We start from the raw sequence: 22,717 nt of genomic DNA on the forward strand, positions 1-22,717 counted from the left end.
AGACCATAAGGCGACAGACGCCGAGTGAGATGGCCATACGCAACCCATACAGGAGTGCTTCATATTCAGCTTCATTATTGGAGGGATCAAAGTGAATCTGGAAGACATATCTGAGCTTATCTCCTCGGGGGGATACCAGAACCACCCCAGCACCGAAACCATTCAGCATTTTGGATCCATCAAAGAACATGGTCCAGTGCTCCGAGTGAACTTGAGTCGGCAGTTGTTGTTCAATCCACTCGGCGAGGAAATCTGTTATTGCTTGGGACTTAATAGCTTTCTTTGGCTCGAACATGATATCTAAGGGAAGGAGTTCAATCGCTCATTTTGCCACTCGACCAGTTGCATCTCTGTTGTGCAGAATCTCTGACAATGGAGCGTCGCTGACGACTGTAATAGAGTGATCAGAGAAATAGTGTGCAACTTTCTTCGTGGTCATGTAAATTCCATAAACAAGCTTTTGATAGTGCGGATATCTCTGCTTTGACGGAGTCAGAACTTCTGAAAAATAATAAATTGGGCGCTGAACTTTGTAGGTTTTTCCCTCTTCTTCCCGCTCGACCGTAAGTACTGTACTGACGACTTGTCCAGTGGCTGCTATATAAAGAAGTAAAGGCTCTTTGCTGATTGGGGCAGCAAGCACCGGCTGGGTGGAAAGCAGGGCTTTTAGCTCTGCAAATGCTGCATCAGCTTCAAGAGTCCACTCGAACTTATCTGATTTCTTCATCAGTCGGTAAAGAGGCAATGCCTTTTCACCGAGGCGAGAAATGAATCGACTTAGGGCGGCCAAGCAACCAGTAAGCTTCTGGACATCACGCACACGCATAGGGCGTTTCATTCGGAATATAGCACCCACTTTCTCTGGGTTAGCATCGATCCCTCGTTCGGAAACGAGAAAACCGAGTAATTTTCCGCCCAAAACTCCAAACGTGCACTTTGATGGAGTAATCTTGATATCATACCCTCTGAGGTTGGCAAAGGTTTTAGCAAGGTCAGTCAGTAGGTCGGAACCTTTACGTGACTTGACCATGATGTCATCCATGTATGCTTCCACATTCCGATTGATCTGAGTGAGCAGGCACTTCTGAATCATCCGCATGAATGTGGCTCCAGCGTTCTTCAAACCAAGGTCAGTCAGTAGGTCGGAACCTTTACATAACAGAAGCACCCAAACGGGGTGATGAAAGCTGTATTTATCTCGTCGGGTCCATACAGACGGATCTGGTGGTACCCGGAGTAGGCGTCCAAAAAGGACAAACGCTCACACCCCACAGTCGAGTCGACTATCTGGTCGATGCAAGGGAGAGGAAAATGATCTTTCGGGAATGCTCGATTGATATGCTTGAAGTCAATGCACATGCGAAGTGAGTCATCCTTCTTTGGGACCATGACAACATTGGCTAACCACTCGGAGTGGTAAATCTCTCGGATAAACTCAGCTGCCAAAAGTCGAGCCACCTCTTCACCGATTGCCTTTCTCTTCTGTACAGCGGACCGTCGAAGATGTTCTTTGACTCGCAAACGATGCTCAGCCAGTCCCCTGGGAACACCCGGCATGTCCGAAGGTTTCCATGCAAAGATGTCCCAGTTCTCACGGAGGAACTGGATGAGCGCTTCTTCCTATTTGGAGTCGAGTGTGGTTGAAATGTGAGTCGGAGCAGCATTGGGGTCTGTCGGGTGAATGTGAATCGACTTTGTTTCACCAGATGACTGGAATGCTGAATTTGTGGCTGCCTTCTTGGCTCGCAACAAATCACTCGAATCTGCATTTTTCTGGTATTCTTGCAATTCTGCCACGGCCATCTGTGCATCGGCGATCTTTGAACACTTCTGAAAGCACTCTTCTGCCTTCTTCCGATTACCAATGATAGTGATCACCCCTTTAGGACCAGGCATCTTCAATTTGAGGTATACTTAACATGGTCGAGCCATAAAACGTGCATAAGCTGGCCTGCCCAGAATGGCATGATAGGCACTCTGGAAATCCACAACTTTAAATGTCAACTTTTTTTGCGGTAATTCTTGGAATCACCGAAAACCACGTCGAGAGCAATCTGGCCGAGTGATGCAGCCTTCTTGCCTGGAATGACCCCATGGAAACTCATATTGCTTTCACTGAGTCTGGACATCGGAATGCCCATTCCCTTCAACGTCTCTACATGCAGTATGTTCAGGCCACTGCCACCATCCATCAGGACCTTTGTCAGTCGAGTGCCTTCGACCACCGGCTCGACCACCAGTGCTTGCCTCCCAGGGGTGGCTATGTGCGCTGGATGATCAGACTGGTCAAATTTAATGGCAGTCTGCGACCACTTCAAATAATTGGGTGTCACCGGAGCGACGATGTTCACTTCTCTGTTGATGACTTTCAATCGACTTTTGCTCTCAACGTCAGCAAAAATCATCAGAGTGGAATTCACGTGGGGATAACCATCATCTTCTTCTTCCTCATCCCCAGCCTTGTCTGCTTCCTTCTCCTTTTCCTTGGGATGTTTCTCTCGGAATTGCTGGATTAGGAGTCAACACTGCTGAGTGGTGTGCTTCGGATAAATGAAATTACCCTCTTCATCTTTTTTGGTGTGGATGTGGCACGGCGGATCCAGCACTTCATTTCCATCTTGATCTTTTACTTTCTTGGGGCTCCACGGCCCTTTGGGCTTCCCCTTGAATTTTCCTAGAACCACAGCTAAGGCTTCACCAGGAGCAGCTGGCTCGGCCTTGCGCTTCTGTTTCCGACCGGAGTTTCCTCCTCCGGCTTCATGGGCGACTGCTTTGTGCTTGCCACTCAGGAGTCGTTTTTCTTCTTCACCATTGGCATACTTGGTGGCAATCTCCATCATCCGAGTCAGAGTCATATTTCCTATCCGACCAAATTTCAGATTCAACTCCCGATACCTGACACCTTCTTTAAAGGCACAAATTGCCTGATGATCAGACACATCCTCCATCGTGTGGTGCAGGGTGATCCATCTCTGGATATAATCCCTCAAAGTTTTATTCAGTTTCTGAACACAACACTGTAATTCTGTCAAACCTACCGGCCATTTGCAAGTGCCCTCGAATGTTCTGACAAACACTCGGGCGAGATCTTTCCAAGTATAAATACTGCTAGGTGCCAACTGATTCAGCCATGCTCTAGCCGAGCCCTCCAACATCAGAGGAAGGTGTTTCATGGCCACTTCATCATTGCCGCCACCAATCTGGACAGCCACTCGGTAGTCTTCAAGCCAGGTGTCAGGCTTGGACTCACCAGTGAACTTACTGACTCCAGTCGCCAACCTGAAGTTGGGGGGAATCACTGCAACCCTGATGGCTCTGCTGAAGCACTCTGGACCTGAGACATGCACCCTGCTGCTGGTTTGCGGATCCCTGTCATGGCCCTCTCGGTGAGCTCTGTTTCTGTCGACCAAGCCCTGAACGAGAATAGATCTCGCATCAAAGCATGGCTCCCTGGGGTCGACTGGAATCCTTGCCCAACACTGTGAGGGCGCCTGTCTTCATGCTGCCGAGGCACGTACGACCCACTCCTTGGGGGGCGTTGGCACTCGACGATGATCATCGCGATCGACTCGGTGACCATACTGCTCATGGTTTCTGTACTGATCTCGTCGATCTCCACGTCCCTCACGCCTCGAGGGTGATCTTGGGCTGTGGGCCGACTGAACTATGTCTGCAACCACGGATCTGCTATGGCCGCGACTGAGATACGGCTGTATTCTGTTCTCCCGCTGCTCGGAGCAAAGCTCGGATCTGCACCAAACCTCGGCCAGCTTCTGACTGGGAAGGTTGGATCGACTCCGCTATCCGGGCAGCAGCTGCTAGATTCTGGATCGGGGTTCGGTATACCTGAGTCGGAGGTGGAAAAAGCTAGCGTCGACTGGATTCGGGAGCACGTTGCCGAGCGCGATCGTCGAGTGCGCGCTGGAGGTTCTCCAGTCGAGTGCTCTCAGCCAAGTTGGCCAAGAGCGCCTGCTCCAAGGCCTGGGCCTCAGGGGTTTCTCCAACTATAGGAGTGTGCAGTGCATCCATGTTCCGGCGGCGAAGTTCCTCCCTCTGCTGCGAAGAGAGGGGTTCGGGGCGGTACTCTTCATGAACACGCGACGGATCGCCGTCCCCATCACCTCCGTCTTCATGGGTGAAGCCAGGAGGACCGCGTGGTCCATTGACCATCAAAACTTCTGCCGATGGGTCGCTGCTGTCGCACTCGGATGCAGTCTCTACGGAGCCAGTCGACAAATCGAACAAGCCGTAGAGAGTTTCGTTGGGCTCGATTGCCGCGACTTGAGGGGTGGCCGACTGGCGGGCCACCGCATGCCTCACCCACCGCTGAAGCCTCGACCGACCGGAGCGTTTGCTCCGGCGGGCCGCAGGGAGGGGGAAAGTTGCTGGAGCCGAATACTGGGTCGACGGCTGCCGCAGGAGGACGCCGCGGACGCACGCGTGAAAGTGCGTCGCCCCGCGGACGGGGAGCGCGTCGACATCGAGTGGAGCCTCCTGAAGCCAAGCGGAGTCGTCGGCGATAAACACGAGCGTGCCGAGACGGATCTCGCGGCCCTCAGCCAAATCTTCGCCTGAGATCATGATGACGGGGATCGAAAAACTTGCAACTTCTCCAAAAAATCGCTAAGACACCTGCCCCAAGGTGGGCGTCAACTGTCGTGGTTCTAAGCCTGATAGTAGAATAGGGGGTGGAAATGTAGAGGCAAGATCCTAGCTATGGAGGAGTTGTACACGCGAGTTTTACCAGTTCAGGCCCTTCTCGGAGGAAGTAACAACCCTACGTCTCGGAGCCCGGAGGCGGTCGACTGGATATATGTGTGTGAATTACAAAAGGTGCGAACCCTTGTCCCAGAGGAGGGGGGTGACTTATATAGAGTGCGCCAGGACCCCAGCTCCCCTCAGTTACACAGGGTTCAATGCTCATAAAGGAGGAGCATTACTGGTAACGTCTGGAGTAAAGTGCTATAAATGATTATTAAAGCTATGACTTAAATCCTGACCGTTGCGGAGTGAGTGGCTTCACATCTTCTGGTGGTCGAGTGGTTGTTCGCATGGTCGAGTGTCTTCAAAGCTGTCGAGTGGAACATAACTTCATGGTCGAGTGCTTGATGATCTCTCTTCGACTGCTTCTGGTTTTTTTAGAGATGTCCTTGGGGAGGGTATCTTGGACATATCCATGACCCTACCCTAGATACGTAGCTTCGTCAGTCGCCGCCGCCAGCATCCCCCGGGTCAGGCCCGCGGCGGGCACCGGCGACGGTGGCGGGAAGGTTAGACGGGGAGCTTGCGGAGGGGGGTGCAGGGCGCGGCCGATCGCCCGCAGGGGCGATGCGGTCGTAGTGGGAGGGGAAGAGGAGGGTCTTTCAACAGACTAAGGTTAGAAGATGTTTGAAGGAAGTAAATACGGACACCCGAAAAAAAGGAAAGGGAAAAAATTAAGACCAGAACCATCATCGAACAGCTAGAAGGATTGATGGCACCTCGCCACCGCAATAGTCGCCGTGTGCCCGGAATCCTAGGAATGTCCTAGGTTTCGAGCCTGCCTCGCCAACCTTAGTATGCGTACATCCGTGCAGGATGCTTTGGTACATTATATACAACACTTTGTCAATAATATAGAGTAGTTCTTTTTTGCGGGATTAATATAGAGAAATTGACTTGGGAATTGGGACAAAGCTACTTTATTTGGAGAAACTTCCAATCTACGTATTCATCTATAATTATGGCAGTACAAAAAACAACATAGGTAATAAAAATTACAGCCATGTCCGTGGACCATCTAGCGACGACTATAATCACTGGATCGAGCCGAAGACGCGCCGTCGTCATAGCCTCTCCCACCGGTGTCGGGCAAACCTTATTGCAGTAGACAGTCGGCAAGTCGTCGTGCTAAGACCCCATAGAACCAGTGCACCAGGGTAGCAACCATCGCAGATGAAGAAAGTCGTAAATCAGAAGGATCAAACCTGTAAATACCTAAACAAAGAAAAACGAATACCGGATCCAAATAGACCCATCGAAGACCAGCACCGACCGAATCCCGCAAGATCCGACGAAGACAAACCTCCACACAGCCTCCGACGATGCTAGACACACCATTGGGCCGGGGATAGAACGTGGGGGACATTATCCCTTCTAAGGGACATCGCCGCCGCCACACAGCCCCAACCAAGACGCTGACTCTAACAAGAACGAGAATAGGGTCCCTCCCGCCGGCAGGGGGCCGAGATCCTCCGCACCTCCATGGCCTAGAGGTCTATACCTTATAATAATGTAGAATGGAGGAAGTAATTTTTTGTTTAAAAATATTTATAGGAAGTAAGTGCATCTCCAAGGCGGACCCTTAGACCACCCGCAACTGTTTAGACCATGAGGTCCGGACATGTTGTGTTACCCTATGCGGGGTTGTATTGGTCCGCATATCAGTCTAGACATGATTTTTTCCCGCAAATTAGAAACAAATTCATGCTGGCTTAGAGCGACATGGCCTCTCACTGGCGCTCCGGCATTAAAGCGACGCACCGGCCAATAGTGCCACCCTCGCCGCTTTCCGGTGTACGCGATTTCTCCGCTTTTCCGTTCGTCCGTCTGTCGCCTATTAGACATGCGCAATTGCCGAGGAATCTACTCCGGCATCACCCATCTGTCTATTTACCACCCACCATTAACCACCCCGCCTCTTGCCCTACCTTCAGCCGGCTACTTAAACTCTAGCACTGGCCATAGCCGCATCCATCCTCCTCCGCTCCCTTTCTCCTCTTCACACCACACTCCTGCCATGGCCTCCTTGAGCTCCAAACATTTGGGCTAGGCTCTTGTTCAAGCAGAGGATGGAGATGGCCACCGTTGTTACTGGCTGGATGCGGTGTTCGGTTTGCGGGTCAGGATTGAAGATACCCTAAGGGATATTGCTTGTTAGCATTTTTGAAACAGAGGCAAAAGCTTTGCCTCATCCATTAATTAAGAAGGAAACGGACAAGAGTTTGCAACACATTGTGAAAGAAGAAAAATGAAAAAATATTGCATCATGGTAATTACTTTCCCGGCATTAGAAGACCCACATTTTTTGCTCCGACGGTGATCCAAAGTTTAGCCTCGCTTTTTAGCATTCAAAAGAAAGCGTATGTGGTATTAGAATTTCGTTGACTTCAATGCACTCTATGCATGATACATCCGTGTATTTGGCAAAACATGGCTGCTAGCTAATGTACAAGTCAACTCCTTGCAAAATCATTCTGCAACAGCTGGTTAATTTTACTCTATCGAGTTGCACCAATAGGACAACCCAGAAAAAAAGGCGGGGAAAAAGATGGAGATCGAACGGCTAGCAGCCTAGCACATGGAACGCCAGTTCGACACCACATTATTTGTCGTCCGCCCTAAAACCCCAGTAATGGCCAAGCCTGCGAGCGGCTATATATATCTGCATGCCATGCAGGCCATTAAATCCGCATCCACCGTAAAACTTCCTCTCCTACAGCAGACAGGTGCAGTTGTCATGGCATCTTCATCTCTATCAGTCGTGTTGATCCTGTGCCTGGCCGCGGCGGCGTCGGCGCAGCTGTCGACGACGTTCTACGACAAGTCGTGCCCTTTGGCTCTTGAAAAAATCCTGAACGGCGTGGCGACGGCCGTGAAGAACGACCGCCGCATGGCCGCGTCGCTGCTCCGGCTGCATTTTCATGACTGCTTTGTCCAGGCAAGTTTTTCACATACTCAAGATATAGCCGGGCTGGACTTGCTCTGTTTCGGTTTTGTTCATTTGCTGAACACCTAGCTAGTGGCTAACGACCGTGCATATTATGTTGCTTGGCTACGTACGTACGTACATGCAGGGCTGTGACGCGTCCGTTCTGCTGAATGAGACTAGCGTGGGTTACCAAATTGATGGATGACCCGCATGACATCATCTTTAGTAATGTCCCAACAAGACTTGAAGAACATTCCGGTGAACCCATCCGGTCCGGGAGCTTTGTCGTTGGGCATTTGCTTGATGGCATTGTGCACTTCCTCCATCGTGAAGGGTTCATCAAGCGTACCAAGGTCGCACTCGTCGAAGTGAAATTGATCCCAATTGAAGTCCTTTTTCCTAGCATTACTCTTTCCAATGATGTTGGAGAAGTGGTCAAGAATGATTTCCTCCTTTCTCTCATGCTCTGTGACCCAACCATTATTGTGCTTCAATCGGTGAATATAATTTTTTCGCCTCCTAGCGTTTATGTGCCTATGGAAGTATTTGGTATTGGCATCGCCCTCCCGCAAATTGGAAATGCGGGCACATTGTTTCTTCCTTGAACGCTCAAGGACCGCCAAACTGACCACTCTTTTCTTGAGACGAGCCCGAAAGTCATGTTCAGCAAGGCTTAAGGCGCGAGATTCTTGTGCCACATCAAGCTCAAGAATGATTCTAAGGGCGGCATGCGGATGGAGTTTGGACTTGGAGAAGAGGCTTCTACTCCATTCAGAAAGCCGGACACCGGTCTTTTTGAGCTTATGGAACAACACTTGATAAGGTTCGGTGTGCACTAAAGGCTCATTCCAAGCCTTATGCACAATCTCGTTGAAACTCGGAAGGGAAGTCCAAAAGTTTTCAAATTTAAAGCTCCGGGGTCTTCTAGGGCCACAATCATTGGCAAGCAACAGCGGGCAATGGTCCGAGAGCGACGAGGACAGGGCATGAAGAATGTGATTGTTGAAGTGAATGTCCCATTCGGCGTTGCAAAAAAAGGAGTCAAGCTTGCACAAAGTAGGATATATCCTTTCATTGCTCCAGGTGAAACGACGGTTTTGGAGGTGGATCTCTTTGAGCTCACATGATTGAAGGGCATTGCGGAAGCGGGTGATGCGACTTCTATTAATATTGCGCTTATTTTTGTCACGGGCCCGATAGATTTGGTTGAAGTCGCCTAGGACCAGCCACTTGGATCCAGATGCTGGCTTTTGGGTGATCAACTCAGCGAAGATATCATCCTTTCTCGAGGCAGTAGAAGGGCCATGGACAGTGGAGATCTTGAAGGTGGTGCTAGACTCACGCAAGGTGACCGAGGCGGGGAGACAGAATTCCAGTGCCACAATGTCATTGATGTCAATGACGGAATCATCCCAGATCATTAGGATGCCACCACGAGTGCCCACTGCCGGTAACTGGGCGTAGCTACGAAGGCGAAAACCTCCCAGATATGCAGCAGTGAACTTGTCAACGTTGTCTAACTTGGACTCTTGGAGGCACACAATTTGACAAGATGAAGCTGCAATGGTTTCATGCACAGTAGTTCGACGGTCCAGACAGTTTAGACCCCTCACGTTCCAGCACAGAATGTTAATAGATTGTTCTAACATTAAAAAAACTAAAGCATCTCCCATGTCTGAGCAGCAAAGAAACAAAGACTGCTCAAGCAGCAGCATGTTGCTCCACCTCCTCATGATCGAGCACTTGCTCTCCACCATGGCTAATCAGGGCATCTTCAACAGCCTCCGCTTCTTGATCATCTAGTTTGAATAGTTTCCTCAAAGCCAGCATCGTGGAATCAGAGATCTCTTCCTTGAACAAGTTTTTTAGCACCTCCAGAGCAGCAACGGTGATGTTCTGTCCGTCCTGGACAATGCCCAGGTTGCGGCACACCAGAGCCTCTGCTTGCAACGCGATGGGGGGCAGACGAGCAGGAGCCTTCGTCAACAACCTAGCGCTCGAGCGCTTGAGCAGCAGGCCACCATCCGAGCGGCCAATGGTCAAGCCCGCCCAAGTTTTGCGTCGTGCAGCCGGCGGCCTAGGAGGCGTCCAATCCGGCGAGGGGACCAAGGTCGCCTGCTGCCTCTGGAAAAGAGGCTCCAGAATCGGCGGCAGCACGTCCACGCTGGAAGGTGCAGGAGTACGAGCCTGTGGGGGTGTGGCGGACACAACGACCGTCTCAGTAGTAGGGCAACAGTCAGTGCTGCATAGTGTGCAGCAAGCGTCAGTGATGAAGGGCGGAGTCTGTGTAGCGGAGCTCATCACGGGAGAGGCCTCAAATCCTGGAGGGTGCGATGTAGATGAAGACGGTGAGGGGAGCACGGGCCTAGCCGGAGAGCAAATGCGGAGAGCTTCACTTGCAGTAGAATTAGTCACCAACACGGCCGACGGAGGCGTTTGCTTGGGCGGGGAAGCAGCATGAGAGATCTTCACTGTATGATCAACAGCAACATTGTCAACAGACTGACGGATGACCCTGATATCCGCGATGCTTGAGCCGATAGCAGACGCAAGGGCCACCGCCATAGCCTTGCAAGCAGCAACGGACTGTGCCCCGGCGAGCCAAACAGTCGCCGCGCGACCTGAGTAGAATGGTGCTTGCAGCAGCACATCTGGAGCAGTGGAATCTTCCACCTGTAGAGCAGCGTCGCCGAGGTGCGGCCATGTCGACGAGGGTGGCGTCTGGGCTTGCGAAGGAGCAGGCCAACCACGAGCCGGTGGCCAGGGAGCGAGTGGAGACACCAGTGGTGCTGCCGCAGGCCGTCGCAGGGTCTTCAAATCGCTGAGCGGACGCCACGCGTTGGTGCATCCTCGAGCACGATGGCCGGGCTGGAGGCAGCGAGAGCACCTGAAGGGGTCCCGACAGGTTCCAGCACGGTGACCCGGGGCGAGGCAACGGCAGCATCTTCCGCGCATCCAGACAGGAAGGGGACGCCGAGCGGGGGCCGGAGCAGGAGGAGGCGGGGGGCGCGGGCCACGCCTGGAGCACACGAGCTGCCATCCCACGCCGGCCACATCTGCATCAGGCCCCGCATCCGCTGAGGAGCTGCTGTAGGAGGACGATGCGGCGCCATGAACACAAGGTGACGGAACGACGATGATGGAAGCCACCCGCGGTTGGGTGCCCTGGAGCTCGAGCGGCGTCTCCGCTACCATTTCCTGTGGCGCATCCTCTGATATCTGGCCTTGGGGCGGCGACGAAAGGTCCGGGGACCTGGATCTGGCGCCCTCCTGTCCCAGCAGCGAAGAAGCCGAAGATATGCCCACAGAAACAACCTGCGGGATAAAATCCAGCGGCAGGCAAGCCAGAGGAGGCGGCAGCAGGCAAGGGCGCGGGGGATTGGTGGCCGGTGCTGCCGCTGTGGCCCGCGCCGGGATGGGAAGGTGGGGCGGCTAGGTTGGGGACGGGTCGCGGGACATGGCACCCGTTCATAAAAAAAAGAGTAACCTCCATGTTACCAACCTCCATTGGCTTAACTCGGCGAACGTTGTGCTCTTGCCCAAAAAGGATGGGGCAGAGGGGATCGGTGACTATAGGCCTATTAGTCTAATCCATGCCATAGCCAAGATCGTTGCTAAGTTGCTTGCGATCCGTCTTGGGCCTCATATGGACAACCTTATCTCCAAGGCCCAAAGTGTTTTCATCAAAAAGAGAAGTATTCATGACATTCATGTATGTGCGCAACCTTGCTCGTCGGCTCCACAAAAGCAAAACGCCATCCATCCTTCTCAAGCTTGACATTCGGAAGGCTTTTGACTCCGTGCGGTGGGACTACATTCTTGATCTTCTACAATGGAGAGGTTTCCCTAGTAAGTTTCGTGAGTGGGTTGCGGCCCTACTTTGCACATCTACCTCTCGGATCCTACTCAATGGTGTTCCTGGCCCCCCAATTAAGCACGTCCAGGGCTTTCGCCAAGGAGACCCTCTCTCGCCCCTATTGTTCGTCATCGCCATTGACCCTCTCCAACAAGTTCTCGACTTGGCCACTAGGCATGGGCTGCTTCACAAGATCAGAGGCCGTGGGGCTGTGTGTAGGACATCACTATATGCCGATGATGCAATGGTGTTCATGGCTCCCATCAAGCAAGATATTGACAACCTCGCATCCATCTTGGGCTGTTTTGGTGAGGTCACCGGATTAGAGACAAACTTCCAAAAGAGCTCCTTTGTCCCCATTCGGTGCGGTAACCGTAATCTGGGGGAGATCCTCCATAACTTGCCGGCGACCCGAGCTTATTTTCCCATCCGGTATTTGGGCCTACCACTTTCCATATGGCAACTCAAGAGAGCAGATTTCCAATTCCTTGAAGACAAGGTTGCCACAAGGCTTGTCCCTTGGGATGGGCAAAATGTCACCACTACGGGTCGTGGTACACTTGTCAAATTCGTTCTCACCTCGCAAGTCATCTACCATGCCACTCCTCTTATCATCCCGCCACCGGTCATAAAGAGCATCAACAAAATCAAGAGGGCCTTCCTTTGGGCGGGAACAGAAAAAATCACGGGTGCCAAGTGCAAGGTTAATTGGGCTACCGTGTGCCGTCCAAAACACCTTGGGGGATTCGGTGTGCTTGACCTCGACAAGTTCGCTCGGGCATTGCGCTTACGTTGGCTTTGGTGCGAGTGGAAAGAAACGGACAAGCTTTGGGTGGGTATGGGAAACCCATGCGACAAAGTGGACATCAACCTCTTCTATGCCTCTACCATCATATCAATTGGCAATGGTGACATTGCCTCTTTTGGGGATTCCTCTTGGCTCAATGGGCAGAAACCGAAGGACATTGCTCCCCTCATTTACTTGGCCTCATCACGAAAAAATTGGAAAGTCAAGGAGGCCTTAGCGGACGATGCTTGGATTCGCAAGTTAAGACTCAATATGATTCTCACCATGGAGCACCTTAGGCAATTTATTGAGCTTTGGGAGCAAATTCGCCACACCCTCCTCCGCGAAGATGTAATTGATGAGATGATTTGGAAGCACTCGACGAGTGGGCATTATTCTCCGGCATCGGCTTACCGTGCACAATTCCTTGGATCTACGGTCACCACCTTCCACTACTACATTTGGGGCGTTTGGGCTCCGCCAAAGGTGAAATTCTTTGCGTGGCTTGCAACCCGTAATAGAATTTGGACGTCCGACAGGCTCGCCAGGAGGGGTTGGCAAAATTGTGGACTCTGTCCACTTTGCCAATGTGTGCAAGAAAGTGGAGCACATCTTTTTTTCAAGTGTCGGTTCACCGTAAGGATTTGGAACCTTATCAAAAACTGGCTCGGTCTTCATGTGATTGACACGGCAACTTGGGGAACCTTGCACTCACTCTCGCATTGGTGGAGAAACATGTCCGGAAGCAACATCCCCAATAGAAAGGCCATGGCATCCCTCACCATGCTAGTCGGCTGGACCATCTGGAAAGAGAGAAATGCTCATGCATTCCAACACAAATCAACTCCGGCACCGGTCATCTTCAGTATCATCAAAAGGGAGGCTAGACTTCGGGTTATCGCGGGTGCGAAAAAATTGGGAAACATAATACCGGGAGAGTAATGACTTTTTCTATATTTGAGGTGGTGTGTAACAAATTTTATTCTCCTTCTTAATTAATAGATGAGGCAAAGCTTATGCGTCTGTTTCGAAAAAAAAGACTAGCGTGGGTGGCAACGAGCGGGGGGCATTCGGGAACGTGGGATCGTTGCGTGGCTTCGAGGTCATTGAACAAATCAAGAAGGATGTAGAAGCCGTGTACAAAAAGCCGTACAACAACAATGGCCCCGTCGTCTCCTGCGCCGACATCCTCGCCGTCGCCGCCCGTGAGTCTGTCGTCGCGGTAAGAAAATGATCGCTCGCCTAAATTTGCTCGTGTGCCAAGTAGACCGGTTGGTTTGTGCATAGTTCCTGATGCATATATATATATATATATATATATATATATATATATATATATATATAGTTGGGAGGGCCGTCGTGGGAGGTTAAACTGGGGAGGAGGGACTCCACCACGGCTAGCGTGACACAGGCCAATTAGAACCTGCCTGCGCCGTTCTTGGGCGTCGCCGGCCTCAACGCCAGCTTCGTCGGCAAGGGGTTCAACTTGACCGACATGGTCGCCCTCTCTGGCGGCCACACCATCGGGATGGCGCAGTGCCAGAACTTCAGGGGCAGGCTCTACAACAAGTCCAACATCAACACGGCCTATGCGACCAAGCTCAAGCTCAACTGCCCCCAGTCCGGCGGCGACACCAACCTGGCCCCGCTCGACGACGACACAGCGATCCCCCCGAATCCGGACTTGTTCAACAACGACTACTTCATCAACCTTCAGTCCGAGAAGGGCCTCCTTCACTCCGACCAGGTGCTGTACAACGCCACCGCAGCCGCCGGTGCCACCGAGGACATCGTTAAGGCCTTCGCTTCTAGCCAGGCCGCCTTCTTTAGCGCCTTCGCCTCCGCCATGGTGAAGATGGCCAACCTCAGCCCGTTGACTGGCTCTCAGGGCCAGGTCAGGAGCGTGTGCTCCATCCCCAACTAATTAAGAATCACCATTTAATTTGCACCCAAATGACAGCGCGCGTGCACCAACAAACCTGCTGCTTTGAGAGTCGAACCCCGTATTTTTGCTGCACAATGAACCGTGTGCTTTCAGCCCCTTGTGGTGCCACCTATATATTCCATTATTTGTAGTCACGGATTGTATTTTTTTTATCCCAACATTCTTCTATATGTTCCTCTTCTATTCTGCAAATTATTCATAACATATTTAAAAATGATAGTATTTTTTGTATGAGATATTGGTTGACCTTATTTTTACGATTTCATAAGTTTCTAGCAACAAATCATGTCAAGTTTCCCAAAGTTTCATAGTAATATTTAACGGAAATCACTTCAGTCGCACACTTTTCACATGTTCCATATCTGTTCAAAAAAGGTTTTACACATCTTACTTTTTTATTGAACGGGGTCGTTCTTCCACTCGATAAGATAGAAAGTAAGAGGTTAACTGTTTGGAAGTTTCTCGAGACGTGTCGTGCATGTAGAGTGTAGATCTTGTTACACGCATAGCGGATTAGTGTAGTGGTGTGCGTGTGTGCGGGTGGGGTGTGTGTTATACACTCTGTTCTGTTTTACGACCTGTATCCATGTAACTGAGGCTAATTTTTTTTTTATAGTTTTAGCCAGATTTATGACAGGGGTCGTCCTTATTTCTACGTTGTTGGGGTGTTTTTATGGCACATCATAACCTTGCTATATTAAACTTGCGACAAAAGAGGCCCACAGAGGATTAGGTCATGAGTACATCTATTATGCAAACTCAAAGATAAGATTACAAGGCTAGATTATTTGATGCAAATATTTGGCATGCTAATTGTTGACAAGTATAAAGAATTGGCTCAAACCAATTACCAGACACACATTTTTTGACAAAGGATGAATTTTATAGGGTCAAAAACAGCATCAAGAGGATACAAACCCAAAAAGCACACATCTGATCTCTGCATAATTAGGATGCACACAGTCAATAAGTGTGCATACACACAAAAACATGACGGCAAATAGTAAAGTCATATAAGTCCAAAGTAATGCATAGCCGAGGAAAAAAGAAAAACCAAAAGCGATCAGATTTATGATCGACAAACTACAATAAACACCATATCCGCACCAATTATATCATGACATCACCCAGACAAGGAGGCTCTTCAACTGCAACGCCTTGAAGAATATCATCGCCGTCATCGAATCCAACCACCAATGTCAGAATCTAAGTTTTCACCCTGAAGATTCAATCGGAGCATATTAGAACAATGCCTTCCACCAGGTAACGGTGTAAAAAAACATCGTCATTGCCAGGTATAATCAGCTCGTGTCATACCTAGGCTTTCGCTCCACACTTTGCAACCGGGTGCTCGATTAGCACCACCATCGAAGTCATGCAATTGTTATTGCCATCACTTTTTTACGATCCAAGCAGCTACATGCGATGCAACCGCTGCCACTGCACAACCATTCTTGTGCGTCAAGTTGTCACACATAATTTGCACCTCACTGCCGAAGTCAACCATTGAATATTGAGATGAACACTCTCAAAGATCCTGCAATGACCACCGCCTTCGTGGAGTTGTAGGAGGTCGCTCCAGCAAAGTGTGTAGTCACCCTCACTCGGCCAATCGAATCCGAATCACCACCACCAAGCTGTGGATCATAGCGCCGCTAGCGGTCGCCACCAGATCAATGGTTGTCGTTCGCAAATCTTCATGGGATCAGGATGCCTATTAACCATGCCCGTGTAAGATGTCATAGATGACAACACACGTTGTCACATCTGTATGCGGGTCATGGCGATAACTGTAGCGAGGAGACGCCGCACTTTAGGATCAAGTGTGCCGTGAAGAGCCCACAATGGCCATCACACGGCTCCATGCACCAAGATCCAAGAGATGCCCGGTGAGCCACCGTACATTAGCGTAAGCATGCATCTCGTACCTTTATACCTGCTTGACGTGCGAACGTAATGCCTTGTCCAGCCAAGATCTGGATGTCCCTAGTCCATTGGCTGCCAGAGGAGACACCGCACGAGAACCTGCGATGTGGGGCCACTGATCAACCACTTGATCCGGAGGGAAGACCCCGACAAGATCACAGGCCGTTGTACAGCTCACACCGCCCGCGGCGCCAGCCAACCACGCAGCACATCTCATGACATCACCCAAACGACGAGGCCAGGACCGTCCTTGGCCTTCTAGAGGCCCTTATGCAAACTGCATATAATGGGCTTGTACCCTATATACTACAAAAAAACATTCATGCCTATCATGTACCGTGAGTGTGAATTTCATTAGCAAATATGGTCTTAATACACCACGGATACATCATATATGATTGTAGGATTTGGATACAAACTCTAATGAGCTTATCTACAAGTTTCTTCTTTGGGCAGTGCTAGGCGCGGGTCCGCCGGCCCAAATTTGGGCCGGTCGCACCTTGCCCGTCCGATACGTGCCACTTGCACCTTTGATCTGCTCTCCCTATTTGCTTCGTCCTACTCCCTTGCCTCAAAAAGTCAACGAAGTGCCTCCCCTTCGTCTGGTCGGGCCAGTCCCATCTCGGTGCGCGCCATCCGCCTCGCCGGTGCAGCGGCTTCGACTCCATCGCACCCCCTGTTGTCACGCTGCCGTCGAGAATGATGCACCGCCGTCAGTGGTCACCATGGTTGCAACTCTGGCACCGCCAGTTCCAACCGCGGTCACCAGGGTTGCATCACCAGCGTCGCCGTGGTTGACGACTTGCATTGTCGTGTCCAGAAAAAAAGTCTAAAAGCAAAAAAATCTTCATTTGTCACTTGAAGCAAAAAATTATCAGGTTCCAGCAAAACAACTCAACAGGAAGAACTCCGAGTTGTCAATTGTAGCAAAAAAATAGGTACTTCCAGCAAAAATATATAGTGGTTCCAGCAAAAGAAAACCTCAGCGGCGAGGGCGCGTCCATTTGCAGCAAGACAACTCAGCAGGAAAGAACTCCCAATGGTCGATTGTGGCAAAAAAAAAGGTAGTTCCAGCAAAAAATACATTAGTTCCAGCAAAAAAAAAGGCTCGACGGCAAGGGCGCGTCCGGTTCCAGCACATCGCGTGGTCGATTGTAGCAATTACCGATGCTGGTTCCAGCAAAATGGTTGGTTGGTTGCAGTAGAGTATATCGTCGGGTTCCAGCACAAATCGCCGCCCGACAGTTCCAGCACGGGCACCAGCCGGCTTGCAACTTCTCCGCCCGTCCGTTCCAGCATGGCCGCACGGTGAAGCTACGAGCGGTGGGACGCTCCTCCCGATTGTACGATGATGGAGCGCAAAGATGGTGCTACAGATCCTCTTCGTCGTCGACGACCGCGGCTTCGGAAGCAGCCGGATGGCCGGCTCGTCAGCTCGCCCATAGGCGACTGTGGTGCCCGCTGGATGCGCTCGATGGTGGAGCTCGCAGGAAGCCAGGAAGGCGCGGTCCTCGGTGGCTTCACCGACATCGGTGTGAGGAGAGCAAATAGTGGCGGTGGCTGGGTGCCCGCGCTGGGAAGAAGGGGATTAGAGGAGAAGACTTGCGTGGCTACGGGAAGATAGAATGAAGGGATGGGAGGATAAAGCTGTTGCTTCAGCGGTCGTGGGACCCACCAATCACACGTCACCGCGGGACATAGAGCGGTTGTGCGTGGTCTGTTGTGGCCATAGGATCGCGTTCGATCCAATGGTTCCGCACAGACCGGCGCAAGCCGAAGCCAGTCGGCCGGCTGACAATGTTTACCTTCTTCTTTTTTCTTTTCTCGCAACCCGTAAATGCCTTTCTCGCAACATTGTCACACGAAAAAGGAGAGATATCACCGGAATTCTTGAATCATGGTCTTTGTCTCTTGGAGTAAATTAGAAGAAATCCCACGCTGCTCCAGCTATCCAATAATTGAAATTCAAGCAATGCCACAACCAGCAAAATCTACCTTGTTGCAATGTCGTACAACGAGTGAGGAAGCAAGCAGAAGGTCAAACATCATTACATCAATTCATCATAATAGAAACAAATAGACAACGGTAAAAAAATGAGATCCAGAAAATTACAAGGAACTGTATGGACTGAACTCCATGTCTCCACCGCCTGCCCTCGGACGGTCGGCCCCAGACCACGCCTGCGAGCTGTTGTGCTCCACGACCCCGTGTTCCTTCCACTGGGGGCGTCACGCCTGGCTAGCTTGCCTCTGTGGCTCCGTTCGCCAGGGCCCTTGACGGTATTTTTAGAATGCAAAGAAATCCATTGAAGTGTGATACAACGGAAATACATTGATTGGCTTGGGAAGTTGGGGTCGGTAATCAATTGGATTTGGGGAAGGAGATGGAGAACGGGAAGTAGACGATGAGATGGCGGCGTGTTTCAGGGAGAGGGTGAAGGAAAAAAATAGGGAGTTGTTGGTGCGTGACTTCCGTTCATGCATGTGAGCACTTGTTCGTTTCCTAATGGCCGATGCTAGGCGCCGGCTGACCGGCGGAAGCGCGCCGGTCAGCTAATGACCGTTCGATCAAACTAATTTAATCCGTCCGATCATACGTCACATGGGCCGGTCATCCTTTTTCATTGCTTATACTATATTAATAACTACACAAACCGTTATTACTCCATAATCCATGCGTTGCTGTACTTGACGCCAGAAAATAAGGAGATCGTTTACTCCTCCCGCACTCAACGCTGGACGCCGGCCATTGTGTGCGTCACCGGCCCAACGCCTCCAGTCATGGCCGCTCGTACATCGCGGCATAGGTGTCGGTGGCGTCCAACCAGCCGTCCCATGGTATCACAATTTCGAGCATTGCGTGTCGTAGGAGTCGTCGCTCATTGTAGCACATAGTCACCGCAGTAGTAGCACGCCACATGGCCGTCCCAGCAGCACCATGCACCACCGCGCAGCTCCTTCCGCGTCACCACTTGCACCATGGTCAACCCTGCCATCTCTAGTTGAAGCTTTTTCTATCGCCGTTTGTAGCTTTTTTGGATGCCCGTTATAGCTTTCTTTGGCCTCGGTTGCAACTTTCCTCACCGCGGTCGCAGCTTTCCCTATCACTGGTCGCAGCCGTCGCGTCACCAGTGGCACCTCCATCATGGGACGGTTGCATCTTGTCGTAGCAAGGTTGCAGCATTCCCCATGGTGTCGTAGTGGTCGGGCGCCCTTGTCGCCAGTGCTCGCCGTTCGCAGATCCGCCCTTGCTAGTCCAGCAGGAAGTAGTCGCCCCGTAGAAAAATGTCGGCGTCTTGTAGCAGGCTGACACCTACGTCATTGCAGGACCTAGCAGCCGCCATCATAGCACATCCGTCACTGCATCGGCATGCCGCCGGCCGCAGCTCTCAACGTCGCCGCTCACACCATTGGCGCATTCAGTTGAAGTTTTTTCTCACACCGGACGAAGCTATTTGCCTATTTCCATGTCGGTTGAAGCATTTTTCACAAGTTGAAGCTTACGACCGTCCCGATTGAAGCTTTTTTCATCTATGATTGAAGCTTGTTCTGTAAACGGTTGCAACTCCTTTCGTTTTGCAGTGCCTGATTGAAACTTTGTATATCTTCCGGTTGAAGCTTTTTTCACCTATGGTTGAAGCCTTTTAAGTAACGGTTGCAGTTTTTTTCAGTTTGGCAGTGGCTGGTTGAAGCTTCCGCTGTCGATGAATGAAACTTTTTTGATCTAGCTTTGAAGCTTTTTTTGTCAATGGTTGTAACACCCGTATCGGTGGTTTCAACATCTCGGCCGCCCCTATGTTTTTATTCATCGATTCTAGCTTTTGGATTCATCAGTTGCAGCGTATGTACATTCGGATCCAACAATTTTATAGCAAGAGTAGTACTCAATGCAAGCGGGAGGTAGATGAAAGGTAGAAGATAAGGCAAACGATAATTAAGGAAAAAAAGAACCGTCACGCAGGGCCCGCCATGTATATTTTGCTTCAACCAATGTTCATTTTTGCTATGACTAGTGACAAGAATCGCTACAACCATTCATGTCGACAGTAACGACGGCGACCACGATTTGCTTCAACCTTCGTCGGTTGTAGATTTTCCCGCTGTTGGTTGCACCAAAAATACTAGCGCCGACGTCGCCATCACAAACTTCGTCGTGGCCGTTGCAGCAAATCACATATCCGATTGTAGCTTTTTCACTGCCGGTTGTAGCAAAAATGACCACCGGTGGTAGCTTTTCATGCTTCCAGTTGTAGCAAAAAATCGCAACACCTCGGTCGCCACCACAAAACTTCGGTGTTACCATTGCAGCAAATCACGTCATCGGAGGTACCTTTTTTAGTTGTCGGTTCCAGCAAAAACAAGTGCTGGTTCCAGCAAAAAATTCAATGATGCCAAAAAAACGCCTGCCCGGTTCCAGCTCGTCTCCATGGTTCCAGCTTTTCTGCAGATGCTTCCAACAAATCTTGAACATGTTTGCAGCTCTGTCGTCGGCCGGTTCCAGCAAATCTTGAGCACGACGCCTGCTCGGCTTGAAGCTTCAACCATGGCAGGGTGGCCGTCGCGCACGGGGGCGTCATCGTCGGCGAAGTTGTCGCAGCCGTTGTCTCGGCCAACCCCTACAGCTTCGTGGGTCGTCGTAGCAGAAAAGCACGTGAGCAGAAGAAAAAAGAAAGTGACGGCACAGGGTGGGCCAAACCATGATTTGCGGCGAACTCACGGTGTCCATGCTGCTTCTTGCCGGTAGGGGGCTTTTGCGAGGAGAGAGTGCGCTATCAGGATGGATTTGGGGGAAAACGGTGGAGGGTGAAGATAAGGCCGCTGGGTGTCGGTGGGCTGGCCCCGCATAGGATACACATGGGGCTACAAGCAACCATGGATTCAAGTGAATCCTACGACGCACAAGCGACCGGCGCGTTGTTTCGGCCGGTCCGCCGAAAGCCAACGTTTCCCCTTCCTAATGGGCCTGGCCTTCTTCTATGCATACTATGTTTTTCTTCTAAAATATAATAGAGTATACATACCTACAGAGGATATGGGCCCCTCTTCGGACTGGGCCCTAGGCCGTCGCACTCGTCGCCATGGCCCGGGGCCGGCCCTGGACGAGTTGTTCAACATCAACGCCTTGAAAAATCCTCACCTTCACCGGAGCAAAACCACCAAGACTAGACTCTAGGTTTTCACCCTGAAGATTTAGTCGGAGCATATCCGAGACATGCCTTCAACAAAGTAACAACGTAAAAAAAACATTGCCAATGCCAGATATAACCAGCTCGTGTCAGACCTAGTCTTTCACCCAGACCTAGCCATGCCCTAGTTTCCGTAGGATAGTTTTGAGTTCAAATGATTTGAAATGGTTTGAATTTGGCCCAATTCAAACCATATTTAAATCCCGGGTTTAAAAATAAAAATAGAAAAAAGGAAAAAAAAAGAAAAGCAGTCGCCACCAGATCCATGGTTGCCGGCCACGAACCTTCATGTTGAAGGCTGGAGGCGAGTCATGACTGCATGTCGCATATAGGCTAGAACACTTTCACACAGGTCTTGCATACAGAATGAGTGATCCTATTACACGTTCCATACCCAAGCGTAACAGGCCAAAGTGCATGCTATCAGGAGGCACTATGGTTGGCCCATATACAGAGGTTGATTGACCCGAAAAGTTAGCTACCGCAAGGCTCCTGCAAGGCGGGCGGCCTGAAAACTTGCCAAAGACCAAGCGAAGCTGCCTAATTGTCGCCTAAAATGATTGATTCTGGCCTAATTGATGCCTAATATGTTCTTTGAAAGATAAGATGAAGTTGAGTGCACTTCATTGATTTTTTCTTCAAAATCGTGAATCTAAAAATTGTTATGAAGTGTTAGAAGAAGAATTTTATGAAGTAATTCATAATAGTTCCTTGAATAAAAAGTATGATTGCAATGTTATTAGTATGTCTACTATGAATATCAATAATGTTAATGATATGCAAAGCTATAAGCTTGGGGATGATGTGCTTGATGATCATGATATTTTTAACCCCCCTACTAATGAAGAAGTTATAAAGGAAAAAAATTGATAATCTCTATGATTCAAGTGATGAAGATGACAAACTTGATATTGCTTTTTATGATGACACTATGTTTGTAGGCACTATTGAAGATGATTTTAATATTGCTACTACTTACTATAATGATCATGATTGGGTTGTTAATTATGATATTTCTTGTGATCTTGAAAATTTATTTGAGCTTCATGATCAATATGCTATTTGTAATTTTTTTTGCAAACGTATTGTAAGTGGTTGTGAAAGAGCGCAAACTTTAGGTAAGAAGAATCCCATTATTTTGGAGAACATTCAATCTTATGAATTTTTGGAGAGAAGTGGGTTTGGAGAGGTCATAAATTTAGTGGATGTTAGTCCCACTATCTTGGAAGATTACAAACTTTTTATGCATGTGGAGGTCATAAATAAAATGTTTTACATGATAGCTATATTATTGAATTTGATTATAATCCTGCATGTAAATATTTTG

At 50.1% G+C, this 22,717-nt stretch overlaps 1 long non-coding RNA gene and 1 pseudogene across 1 annotated transcript; one reads left to right on the forward strand and one right to left on the reverse strand.

The window, feature by feature from the left end:
* The first annotated feature begins 7,498 nt into the window (after nucleotides 1-7,498).
* On the forward strand, nucleotides 7,499-14,257 carry LOC123182617 (peroxidase 2-like; annotated as a pseudogene).
* A 2,281-nt stretch (nucleotides 14,258-16,538) lies between these two features.
* Nucleotides 16,539-17,829, reverse strand: LOC123047048 (uncharacterized). The gene is made up of 2 exons (XR_006422746.1): nucleotides 17,186-17,829; nucleotides 16,539-17,033 (listed from the first exon to the last, which is right to left on the reverse strand). It is a non-coding gene; the product is annotated as an uncharacterized lncRNA (long non-coding RNA).
* Nucleotides 17,830-22,717: the final 4,888 nt, after the last annotated feature.

Source organism: Triticum aestivum, chromosome 1A (assembly GCF_018294505.1).
Source record: "Triticum aestivum cultivar Chinese Spring chromosome 1A, IWGSC CS RefSeq v2.1, whole genome shotgun sequence".
NCBI lineage: Eukaryota > Viridiplantae > Streptophyta > Magnoliopsida > Poales > Poaceae > Triticum > Triticum aestivum.